Genomic DNA, 14,187 nt, shown 5'->3' with positions numbered 1-14,187 from the left:
CTAACGTTCACAATCCACACCAAAACTATATGTAGAAGACTGCAGCATATTCCTAGAGTCTTCAATTAAAATGATTCTTGAAACATGCCCATAGGCTTTCACGGGATAGTTTGCATCTACTTACGTCTACATCATACTAAGAAAGCCACCTAATGTTCTGTGGCACAGGTTACTTCTCGTACCACTAACCGATTCCCCCTCCCCCTCTCTTTCCCCTGCTCCAATAGCGAATGACTCGTGGGAGGAATGATTCTCGGTAAGTCTCTGGATTAGCTCTAAATTCTCGAACTTTGTCTTCGTGGTAATTACGCGAGTTGTATGAGGGAGGAAGTAACATGTTGTCCGACTCTTCCAGGAATGTGCTTTCTCGGAATTTCAGTAGCAAACTTCTCCGTGATGCACAACGCCTCTCTTGCAATGTCTGACACTGTAGCAGATGGAACATCTCGAAAACGCTCTAGGACGTCTAAATGATCCCATGACGAAATTCCCCGCTTTTCGCTGGATCTTCTCTCTCTTTTCCATCAGTCCCTTCCTGGTAAGGATCCCATACTGACGAACAATACTTAAGAATCGATCGAGAAACACCTTATAACCCACTTTCTTCGTGTGTGAGTGACATTTCCTTAAGATTCTTCCTATGAATCTCAGTGTGGTGAGAGTTTTTCTAATGTTATTCCATTGAAGCTCACTCTTTTTAGTTACTCCTAGATATTTTGCGGCAGATACTGTTCCCAGAAGTTTATCATCAATAGTGTTGTTGTCCAGTAGTGATTTCGTTTCCTATGCATGAACATTATGTTTCATTTATTTATGTCCAGGATCAACTACTTTTTACTCAGTCATTATATACATCGTATACAGTAACGGTGTTATCACACTTCCATATGGTACTCCGGAGAATACCGTTACATTTGTCGATTTTGTCCAGTTACGAGCGACACCTGAGACATGTCTGCAAGGAAGTCTTGAATCCAATCCCAAATCAGGCCCGATTTTCGATTTTCTTTTCACCAAACAGCAATGTGGGACGCTGTCAAATGCCTTTATCAAGTCAAGGAACGCTGCATCAACCTGAGTACCGTTATAAACAGCTCTGTGGATCTCACGGAGGAACAGAGCGAGCTGCGTTTCGGAAGCTCACTTTTTGCAGAATCGTTGTTGATTTTTATAGAGGAGGGTTTCGTTCTCCAAAAACTTCATGATTCTTGACCATAAAATATGTTCCATAATTTTACAACGGATGTACGTCAACAATATTAGGTCTGTAATTATGTGGATCTGTCCTGCGGCCCTTCTTGAACCCAGGATTGACTGATCTTTTTTACAGTCATTAGCTACCCTTCGCTGCTCCAGCGGTCCACAATAAACTGCTGCGAGAAGGTGAGTAAATTCTTTCGCATAATCGTTGTAGAATCTGGTAGGTATTTCATCCGGTCCTGGTGGCTTTGCACTAGTAGCTCAATATCTACCAATTCGACCTTCACTCTGTGAAAAGAGGAACTGTGATTGGAAGGCCGAATTCAGAACGGCGGCCTTCTCTTTGTTAGCTTTCCTTTCGGTGCCAGTATACAATAATACGCAAATAATTGGAATAGGCAAGTACTAAGGGATGGCGGAATACGCTTGAAGTTCTCTAATGGTATAGATTCAGCAATAAGGAATAACTCAGTAGGCAGTACAGTTGAAGAGGAATGGATATCTATAAAAAGGGTTATCACAGAAGTAGGTACAAGGAAAGTAACTGCAAAGAAACCATAGGTAACATAAGAAATACTTCAGTTCATCTATGAAAGGAGGAAGTACAAAAATGTTCCAGGAAACTCAGGATACAGAAATACAAGTAAAAAAATGGGTCAAATGGCTCTGAGCACTATGCGACTTAACTTCTGAGGTCATCAGTCGACTAGAACTTAGAACTAATTACACCTGACTAACCTAAGGACATCACAAACATCCATGCCCGAGGCTGAATTCGAACCTGCGACCGTAGCGGTTCCTCGGTTCTAGACTGTAGCACCTAGAACCGCATGGCCACCCCGGCCGGTAATACAAGTCTCCCAGGAATGAAATAAATAGGAGGTGGAGTGAGCTAAGACTAAATGTCCATGAAAAATGTGAAGAAAAAAAAGAAAAAAGAAATCTCTGTCGGAACGATAGACTCAGCCTACAGAAAAGTCAAACAACCTTCGATGGGACATTAAAAGAAAGGGTGGTAGCAATAACAGTGCAACAGGTAGTCCTCTGCTAAATACAGAGAGTGGATAGGTGGAAATAATAATTTGAAAGAATCTATGAAGAGGAAGATTAGTGTGATGTGATAGAGGAGAAGCAGGAGTCGATTTAGAAGAAATAGAGGATCCAGTATTATTATGAGAATTTAATAGAGATTGGGAGGACTTAAGATCAAATAAGGCAGAAGGGATAGGTAACATTCCATCAGAATTTCTAAAATCATTATAGGAAGTGGCAACAAAACAGCTTTTCTAGTTGGTGTGTGGAATGTATGAGTCTGGCGATATATCATCTGACTTTTGGAAAAATATCTTCCACACAATTCCGAAGACTGCAAGAGCTGTGCAAGAATTATCGCACAATCAGCTTAAGCATCCAAGTTGCTGACAAGAAGAATATACAAAAGAAGGAAAAGAATATTGAGGATATGCTAGATAACGATCGGTTTGGCTTTAGGAAAGATAAAGACGCGAGAGAGGCAATTCTGACGTTTCGCTTGATAATGTAAACAAGAGTAAAGAAAACTCAAGACACGTTCGTAGGATTTATCGACCTGGAAAAAGCGTTCGACAATGTAAAATGTTCCCAATACTGAGAAAAATAGGGGTAAACAATAGGGAGAGAAAGCTAACATGTAATACATTCAAGTATCAAGAGGGGGTAATAAGAGTGGACGACCAAGAACGAAGTTCTACGGTTAAGAAAGGCATAAGAAAGGGATGTAGTCTTTCGCCCATTCTATTCAAACAGTATATCGAAGAAGCGGTGATGGAAATAAAGTGAAATCATCGAATGGCATTGTTGGCGGGGATGTGACAGTCGGGTTCAGCCGCCAAGTGCAAGTTTTATTTCAGGTGGCTGCCCCATTGGGCTACTTTCGGCTGATGATGGGGATCAAACAAGGATGAAGACAACACAACACCCAGTCCCCGAGCGGAGAAAATCTCCAACACGGCCGGGAATCGAACCCGGACCCAGTGCATGGGAGGCAAGCACGTTACCACCCATTTAAACAGGCGGACAATGGAAATTAAAGAAAGGTTGAGGGGTGGGATTAAAATTGAAGGTGAAATGTTATCAATGGTACGATTCGCTGATGAAATTGCTATCCTGAGTGAAAGGGAAGAAGAATTACTTGATCTGCTGAATGGAATGAACAATGTAATGGAAACAGCATATGGACTGAGAGTAAGTCGAAAAAAGATGAAAGTAATAAGACCTAGCAGAAATGAGAACAGCGAGCTTGATGGTCATGAAGGAGATGAAGTTAAGGAATTCAGCTACGTGGGCAGTAAAGTAACCAATGGCGGGCGGAGCAAGGAAGACATCAAAAGCACACTAGAAATGCAAAAAGAGCGTTACTGGTCAAGAGATGTCTATTAGTATCAAACGTAGAACTTAATTTGAGCATGAAATTTCTGAAAATATACGTCTGGAGTATAGCACTGCAAGGTAGTGAAACATGGGCTGTGGGAAAACTGGAACAGAAGAGAATCTAAGCATATGAGCTGTGGTGCTACAGACGAATGTTTAAAATTTAGGTGGACTGGTAAGGTTATGAAGGAGGAGGTTCTGCGCAGAATGGGAGGGAAAAGGAGTATGTGGGTAACAGGAGAAGGGACAGGATAATAGGACATCTGTTGAGGCATGGTACGAGAGGGAGCTCTAGGGCAAAAAAAAAAAAAGTGTAGTGGAAGACAGAGACTGGAATACATCCACCACAAACAATTAGGGGCATGGGTTGCAAGTGTTAGTCTGAAATGAAGAGGTTGGCACAGGAGAGGAATTCGTGGCGGACTGCAGCATCAAACCAATCAGGAGACTGCATCCAACCAGTCAGAAAACTGATGGCAAAAAAAAAAAGCTTCTCTGAGTGAATGAACATGTTTTCGAACCGCTTATTGATTTTACTTAAGACCAAAATATCTTACTGATTTACTCAGTTCGGATGACAAAATTTTACTTTCAAAGTCGTTGAACGCTCCTCTCATTGCTCTTCTTACGCTCATTTTCGCTTCGTTCAACTTTTGTTTGTGAGATAGGTTTCAGCTTTTCTTGTATCTGAGATGAAGCTCTCTTTGTTTACGGGGCAGTATTATGAAGCTGCTATTAAACCACAGTGGGTCTTCCTCATCCCTTAAGACCTGGCTTGGAACTTATTTTACTAGGTCATACTAAACGATGCTTTTGAATTTTTATTCATTTCTACTCCACATCATCATGCTCATCACTGAATATTTGAAGTTGACTACCAAATATTCCGCAGTTTGTATCCTGTCATTCTTGTTAAGGGAAAATATCTTCCTACCTTCCTTAACAAACCCTACATATAGTTGCTGTCAAAGCTTTATGATCAGTGGTACCTCCCTCTACATTAAGGAGTCTCCCTAGCTGTTCACTGTAATTTTCAGACAAGACAATCTGAATAATGTCACACTAATCCCTTTCTGTGGAACAAGTTTTGGTTGTATGACTCCGCCAAGCAATACCTGGCAAATTGAGGTGCACCCCATTGCAACAGCATGATCAGGAAAGTTATTAACGATATTCGTAAGCATTCTGCCATTACAGTTCCTCACCAGCCGGTCTATAAAAGCATCCGGTTACCTTTTTTTGACAGATCTTCGATGCCTACGTTGACCAACATAAATTCACACTCGGGATCCGTGAAAAGGTTGCTGGATATATCGTGTTCTTTACTGCCATAAATACACCGAAACCTTTGAGTACTGACTTATTCTTGCAATAAATATTTCAATTTGAACTTAGGATTTCTTGCTGTTTGCGTTTGGTTTCAACCAACATTCTGTTCATAATACTATCTAGGCAATATACAATGACGTGACAAAAGTTATGATATAGCAATGTCCTATATACATATGGCCGTACTGTCGCGTACACAAGGTATAAAAGAACAGTGCATTGGCGGATCTGTCATCTGTAATTAGGTTATTCATAGGAAAACCTTTCCCATGTGATTCTGGCAGCACGACTGGAACTAACAGAACGCAGAATGGTAGTTGGAGATAGACGCATGGCACATTCAGTTCCTGATATCGTTTGGCAATTAAATATTATGAAATCTACAGTGTCAAGAGTGTGCTCGAAAATACCAAATTTCTGCCATTGCCACGCATCACGAGAAATGCAGTTGCAGAAGACCTTCCGTTAACCACCGAGAGCAGAGGCGTTTGTGAAGAGTTGTGATTGCAAACAGAAAAGAAACAGTGTGTGAAATACACTCCTGGAAATTGAAATAAGAACACCGTGAATTCATTGTCCCAGGAAGGGGAAACTTTATTGACACATTCCTGGGGTCAGATACATCACATGATCACACTGACAGAACCACAGGCACATAGACACAGGCAACAGAGCATGCACAATGTCGGCACTAGTACAGTGTATATCCACCTTTCGCAGCGATGCAGACTGCTATTCTCCCATGGAGACGATCGTAGAGATGCTGGATGTAGTCCTGTGGAACGGCTTCCCATGCCATTTCCACCTGGCGCCTCAGTTGGACCAGCGTTCGTGCTGGACGTGCAAACCGCGTGAGACGACGCTTCATCCAGTCCCAAACATGCTCAATGGGGGACAGATCCGGAGGTCTTGCTGGCCAGGGTAGTTGACTTACACCTTCTAGAACACGTTGGGTGGCACGGGATACATGCGGACGTGCATTGTCCTGTTGGAACAGCAAGTTCCCTTGCCGGTCTAGGAATGGTAGAACGATGGGTTCGATGACGGTTTGGATGTACCGTGCACTATTCAGTGTCCCCTCGACGATCACCAGAGGTGTACGGCCAGTGTAGGAGATCGCTCCCCACACCATGATGCCGGGTGTTGGCCCTGTGTGCCTCGGTCATATGCAGTCCTGATTGTGGAGCTCACCTGCACGGCGCCAAACACGCATACGACCATCATTGGCACCAAGGCAGAAGCGACTCTCATCGCTGAAGACGACACGTCTCCATTCGTCCCTCCATTCACGCGTGTTGCGACATCATTGGAGGCGGGCTGCACGATGGTGGGGCGTGAGCGGAAGACGGCCTAACGGTGTGCGGGACCGTTGCCCAGCTTCATGGAGACGGTTGCAAATGGTCCTTGCCGATACCCCAGGAGCAACAGTGTCCCTAATTTGCTGGGAAGTGGCGGTGCGGTCCTCTACGGCACTGCATGGATTCCTACGGTCTTGGCGTGCATCCGTGCGTCGCTGCGGTCCGGTCCCAGGTCGACGGGCACATGCACATTCCGCCGACCACTGGTGACAACATTGATGTACTGTGGAGACATCACGCCCCACGTGTTGAGCAATTTGGCGGTACGTCCACCCGGCCTCCCGCATGCCCACTACACGCCCTCGCTCAAAGTCCGTCAACTGCACATACGGTTCACGTCCACGCTGTCGCGGCATGCTACCAGTGTTAAAGACTGCGATGGAGCTCCGTATGCCCCGGCAAACTGGCTGACACTGACGGCGGCGGTCCACAAATGCTGCGCAGCTAGCGCCAATCGACGGGCAACACCGCGGTTCCTGGTGTGTCCGCTGTGCCGTGCGTGTGATCATTGCTTGTACAGCCCCCTCGCAGTGTCCGGAGCAAGTATGGTGGGTCTGACATACCGGTGTCAATGTGTTCTTTTTTCCATTTCCAGAAGTGTAACTGCAGAAATGGACCCAAGGTGTCAACAAGGCGCTGTGCAAGTTGGTGGTTGCTTCATAGTGATGTGATTGTAATTTGAATAGAATGAGCTGGGTCCTCTGGTCCAAATGGATCGATCATGGCTATTTTCGGCTACTTGGTGATTTCTATGGGTAGCAAAATCACAGAGTCACCGGGCCACAATTGCTCGTGATTGGTTTGAAGAATATTCTGGACAGTCCGAGCGTTTATGGTACATAATGGAGAGTTTAGGTCGGTCACGAAATCCTGACCGGCAGCACTTTCGCAATTGCGGACGGCTACTGAGGCAGCACAGCTCAGCATTTCAGCAAGGGACTGCCAACGACCTATTGACTCCATCCCATGTCGAGCTGCTGGATTACGAAGGCTAAAAAGAGGTCCGAGACAGTATTTGGAGGTATTCAATGACCTCAGTGTGAACTTCAATAAACATTACTAATTCCGGTACCTTTATTTGGATGTTCCTGCAGTTTACTAATATTATATTAACTTTTCTATAATCTATATGCCTATCACTTGTTCGCTCATCACCTCCATGACGCTCTTCCATGGGTCAAAGCATTCGGTATCCCCTCTTGGCCGTATCTTGTAATATTTCCATATATTTTGACAATGTTCTGTACTGGGAGGGAAATAATAACTTCTACTCTTTGTAAGCGGCAACAGCTGTAGTAGTAGACTGTGCTGAAACGATTGTTTCGCGCATGTGTTATGTAGAGAACGTTGAGATGACAAATGGTTACTATTGTGGTACAGAGATGACCCAAAACAAATTGGAGCCCCTCCACGCCCACTCTGGAATGATGGCTAACACGAAAGGTCTACTGCCATTTCTGCATAATGGTTTGTTTTCACTAAATTGACCTCGCAGGATGTGGTCACTACGATGTTTGCGTACATCTAGTTAGGGTTAACCGTTAATACGCGCTCATCTGGAAATAGATTGGATGGAAAGTTGAACGTAGGATAGCAGTTTGAAGGGCAGAGGGGAAAAAGTGCCCAGGCAAGAACCAAGGGAAAAAGAAAACCTCTGCGGTAGTTGGGTCGGGTAGTAAGAGTAGTGGCGGTTTTCTTGCAGCATACGACAGGTCATGCATGGGTAATCTTTGTACGTAGAGGGTAACGCGCACGTTGATACCTTTGTCATTCTGCGGTGGTGTTAGTGGCCGGCTGCCGGTGGGTGCTGGTGTTGATTTGTCTGTCAGAGTCAGCATGCCTGTAACAGGTTCATCATCGTTTTGTATCCGATACATGATATATCACATTCACAGTGTAGGCTAATGTTGGCGGTTTGCTTGTGCGTCAGTGTGCGAGCTTGTCGGTTTCCCCATCGTAGCCTGTTGGTCGGCTTTAATAGCAGTTGACATATCCAATGTTGCTAATATGCAGGGGCTTGCCGACTTTTTCGCTTTTGGGGGTATGTTAGTTTGCGTAGTTGGCCGCTTATGATTCCACCTGTGGTTGTGGCTAATCACAGTCTCATTCTGGAGTAAGGACGCTGAGAAAATATAGTGGATAACAGTATGAAACCACAGGTGTGAAGGGAAAGCTTAAAACGGCTGGGTCACAGTATAAAAACTTTTTCCATAAGGAAATATTGTTTGTGAATCTGAACTTGTAAAAATACCACCATAAAGTCAACTTCCGCTACATTATGTGGCAAGTTGTAATTGAGAATCTAATTCGCAATATGTACGCAACATACTACTCTATGATTTGTAGCTAACTGCTGTTCGTTTACCATCGCAATTCCTCTCCTATTGCTGCGTCGTATTCTCAACTACTTGAAACGGAAACAAGGCACTTGGCATGGACGTCACTCCCTCAAAACGTATTGTACCTTCGGAGAACCAATTATGACAGTGCAATTTCTCCTGATAAGAGGATATACGAGTGACATACTTTCAGTCTTAAAGAAGAATGTAGTAATCCTAATTCGAAAACAGATCTGGACAAGTGTGAATTCAACGGAAATGGAAGTTTTAAAGTGTTACGGTTACAAATTTCTGGCACGAATTATTTACAAGATACTGGAATCCTGGAGAGAGTGGTAAGAGCTGAGCATTTAGGAGATCAATGTGGGTTCTCGAAAAATTTACGCCTTATCTTAGACTGAAGAAAGGCAAAGATACCTCCACGGAATTTGCAGAGTTCCTCTGTGGGCAATGTTGGGTGAACTACAGTCTTTGAAATTCTGACGACATCAGTGATGAACTACAGGGAGGTAAAAATTACTTATAACTGGCAAGGAAAACAGACGCAGTTATAAGACCGAAGAATATAAACTTGAGACAGTAACATACAAGGGAGTGCGAGAGGGTTTTAGCCCACGCTCGATGTTCTTCAATCTGTACATTGAATAAGCTTTAAGCTAATCGATGATAAATAAGGAAGGTGAACTAAAACTTAGTGAGATGATATAAGAACGGAAAGGTTTGATGGTGACAATATAGATCTCTAGGACGGTAAAGGACTTAGAGGCAATTTTGAAGGAAATTAATCATATTTGAAAAAAGGTTACGAAAAGAACAGTAACAGAATAAAAACAACGGTAATGGAATGTCGTAGATTAAAACAACCGATACTGAGATAGTTCGATTTTGAAGTAAAAGAGTTTTTCTAGACGATCATATAAGGAGATGTAAAATGGAGACTGACAATATCAAGAAAAGTGTTGCTGAAAAAATTAAATTTGGTAATACCAAATGTGTGTCAAGAAGGTCTTTTGAAGATCTTTAGCTTTCTACGGAAGAAGAAAGGAAGATTAAGGTTCCTCGTCCTGTCGACATTGATGTCACCAGGGACGAATTTATATTGATGTGTTATTTAAGCAAAACAGACAATAAACGAATAAAAGCTTCTGAAATGTGATGCTATAGAGGAATTCTAATCATTGGTACTTGTGATATGTAATGAGGTATTGAATCATATTATTGGTTATGCGAAAATCATACTACATATATCAGACATATCATAATTCTTATTTACACATATAGCCGATAATTAAGTAAAGTGTCCCACCTTCTATCTGTGTGTTAAAGCTAGTCTGAGGGCCGACTGCACTATCGCCGACTAATAGCTAACAGCGGTCAAGTCAGCATTTAACCGTGAGTAACTCGATATTGGGCTGCACCAACTTCGATCAAAGTTAATCGAGGGATATGATCGCGATTAAAGTTAACCGAGCTCGAAGGGTCGATTATCTTGAACTGATCGCGGTTAACTTATTATAAAAACGTAACACGGCAGAGCATTTTGACGTTTTACATGGCATAGATGACAAAGAAATGCTATATCATCAACATATAAATCGTCGCAAACATGTTGATGGTCTTGTGGAAAGGGAAAATCCTTTCGAAGATTACGGTGACCGGAAATTTGAAGAGAGGTCTCGTCTTCCAAAATAAACAGTGTGGTGGTTATTGGATCAAATCCACGATATGTTTGAATTTACAACTTACCGAAATAATCCGGTCTCGCCCATGAACAGACTTCTGATGACATTAAGGGCATACCAAACTGGAGCTTTTAATATAGTTATTGGTGACAGTGCTACAAATAATTGCAAGTGAAGTGTCGGGAATCACAGGAACAATGTCTCGTCAGTATATAAAGTTTCCTTCTCGAGTGGAAATACACTCTGTGATGGATGGTTTCAACACACTGTATGGATTTTCTGGAGTCATTGGCACAGTGGATGGTACTCACATAACGATTCAGTCACCTGAGGGACAGAACGCAGAACTTCTCCTCAATAAGAAATCATATTTCTCCTATAATTCTCAAACAATCAGTGACCACAATTTAATAATACGTTACATTGTGGCCCGGTAGCCTGGCTCTGTGCATGATAGTACAATATTTCGTAATTGAGCTCCAAGGACACAGTTTGAAAATGGTGAAATACCAGACGGTCACTTAGTAGGTGATAGTGCCTATGCATGCAGACCTTACTTATTGACACCACCTTCAAATCCACTTTTATCTATGGGAATGTGGTGTAATCCACAAAAGACAATGGCCATTATAGTGAGTATGGCTGTCTTGCACAATATTGCAAGGAGCACAAGGAAGGAAGTGTCACCAAAAGATACAGAAATTATGCGGCTGCTGAGGGTAGAGGGGCCCCGATATCAACGATAATGAGTCAGGATCTCCCTGTCAATAAATGTATCGTGATGACACATTACCAGTACGAGCAGGTTTGTCGCACTATAATTGATGAATATTTTCACTGAGGTAAACAATTACTTAATACTTGTAAAATATGTAATTATTTTTATTTGAAATTATAATAGTGCACAAGTAACAGAATGTTTCTTTAACATTTACATTAGATTCAATAGAATTCTTCCTCTTCCAATATTATAATTTTTCTTTTAGTGCCAAAATTTGGAGATTTTTATTCTCATTTCTTTCATGTGTTGCCTCTTCATAATATCCAGCTGCTGCTGGAGTACATCCACCCCCTTCTGAATCACACTGTTCAGTGTACAGGAGGAAGTTGGTTCTAGTCACGGTGGCGTCCTTTTCCGACTACGTTTCTTGTGCTCCTACACTTGAAGGTTTGGAGAAGGGTTGTTAAACATTCTCCATAACAACATGTGCTCGAATCAGGCTTTCGCCAGCTTCAGAAGAACTTACAGCTCAATGACTGCTTTTGGTACTGCTGTCCTTTAGATCCATTATTACACTATACTGTAAATCCGAATCAAAGGTAAAAAAAATGTCGTGTGGCCTCCCGTCGGTTAGACTGGTCGCCTTGTGCAGGTCTTTCGATCTGACACCAGTTCGGCGACTTGCGCGTCGATGGGGATGAAATACTGATGATTAGGCCAACAAAACACCCAGTCCCTGAGGTGAAAAAAATATCCGATCCAGCTGGGAATAGAATCTGGGCCCTTAGGATTGACATTCGGTCGCGCTGACTACTCAGCTCTGGGGCGGACATCAAAGGCATTTTCCGTGGCTTCAGTAATGAGCCAACTATTTCCAGTAGTTTTGCCTCGATTGAACTCTTTTTAGGTACTGGTACTGCCTTTCCTCCTCCTGTTTTATAGTCTTGAACCTTTCTTTTGAACCAAATCCTTCCGCAACCTCCACTTCAAATTCTCGTAACGTGCTTTAAGCCTTTCAGGCCTGCTTTTTGTTACTCCTGAAATGGATATATTTTTTAGTAGCTCATATTTTGGTTGTGTATATCTTGAATTGTTATTCAATATTAATCTAAGTATCATGTAAAATTGTGTTTTAATTTACAGTAGTAACTGATATTTATTGATTTATCATTCAAATAAAATTTTATCTTAGCTGGAGTTGAATTAGATTGTGTTGCTATATTTTCTCATGCATCCAGTTTTTCCTTAACTGCGCAACCACCCGTTTTATTACACTGTAATATACTTCAATTGGAGGCAACCAACTCCAAAAGTGTGTCTACTTCGAATTTGGAAAAAGTCAGTGTCCTTTTATTGTTCTCCACAGTGCAGTAACAACGCTCACGTTACGCCAACAACATGAAAAGCGCGCGTAACTACCACAGACCAAGGCGGTTACAACACTCTTGCCACAGGAAGACATTATCTTTGCATTATATGGGCACTTTCCTTTGTAACAGGGAGTTAACTGTGGTTAAACTCCCGATTAGGTAACTGTGTTTTGGTGATCGGCGTTTAACGTTGGTGCAGCATAGAGACAACTTAATCGTGATTAAGTTTTAACCGTGATCACGGGACCCTCGGTTATCTTGCTTTCTTCTCGTCATTGGTGCAGTCGGCCCTGAGAATCTCAGGGGCTATTGGTGAGATTTTGATGCGGTTTTCCCTAATATATAATTTATTGTTTGGAATAATGATGAGTGTGTACCGGTTCGATATATAATGGGCGTAGGAAGTGACATCTCGTGGCAATGATGAGAGCTACGAACTGGTCAGGTGGAGACAAGGCGGTATAAGCGATGGACACTAGTCGCATCTCTAGGGCAGCGAAGCTAGACCAAAATCTATACATTTTATAAGTTAACGTCCTCCACCGTATTTTTGTGTCTGTCTTAGAGGTCTACCATCAGGTACTATTACACAGATTTAATGCAGTTTTCAGTGACAGATGGAGTGATGCGCAAGGAAATATTGTATATATCTGAAGATATTATTAATAAGTCGCCGGGCGGTGGATATTTACTGCTACTTCTGCGAAGCCGACGCAGGTCGCTGTTTCCACAATAATTCAGTATGAATGCCTTCTACCCTTACACGCTGACCGAATGACAAGCGAATATACTGCGTAAATTATTACGAATTATACCACATTTAACATGCAGTCGGTCCTTCGATTACTACTTGGAAATATTCTGACAGGCTAACCGGACCAGAGGCAAAGAAAATATAGAAACTTTTTACACTCTCATTCTTACCTTTCCACAGCAGTTACGAATCCTCACCAACCGCAGGCGGCATTGGCATCTCAAAGGAAGGAGCCCATTGGTTATGCAGGAGAGATCTAGAGATCTGAGGAGGTGTGAAGCATATCAGAGGCGGCCTGATTCGGTGGAACGTTCTGAGGAGGGCTCTCGGGGAGTCTGCGTCTGCAGTGGCTCTGAGAGAGGGTCTCTGGGGGTGGGCGAGAGAGCGGCCGCCCCTAAAGGAAAACTGGAAGATCGGCTCTCAACGCGTATGGAGAGTCAGTAGTCCGATCACCTGACTGAGGAACGAAAGACCAGCGGTGTCCATAAATTATCTTTACAGCTTAAGACTCTAATACGTTTAAAACTATGCTTATATTAACAAATGGTTTTCAACATGTGATAAGTTTTGTTTACGCATTCATACACATCAGTGTGTGGACCTTTGATGGCAGCTGATGGCACGGCAATACCTTCATGTCCTGTAGGTCTTTACTCTTTGTTCGGTACACCAAATCCTTTATAAATCAACATAGAAAGGAGTCTAGAGGTATGAGGTCAGGGGATCGTTACGGTCATCGAGTCGGACAATGTCCTCCAATCCACTTATCTGGAAACTTGTCATGTAGAAACTAATGGATATTTAGCGACCAGAGGGGTGGTGCCCCATGCTGCTGGAATAGGAGACCAGGTTGCAGATTTTCCAATTTTGGCACAATAAACCCTTTCCAGGTAAACATCAACTTTTACGACAGGATCGATGAAAAAGCATCGACTAATAATGCAGTTGTGCATCAGTCTTCACCAAAAACTAACCTTGAGACTGTATCTTACCATTCCACGTATGACATGAGGATGCTGTTAACC

This window comes from Schistocerca gregaria, chromosome 3, assembly GCF_023897955.1.
Source record: "Schistocerca gregaria isolate iqSchGreg1 chromosome 3, iqSchGreg1.2, whole genome shotgun sequence".
In the NCBI taxonomy this organism is placed as follows: domain Eukaryota; kingdom Metazoa; phylum Arthropoda; class Insecta; order Orthoptera; family Acrididae; genus Schistocerca; species Schistocerca gregaria.
Note: the sequence above shows the minus strand (reverse complement) of the source record.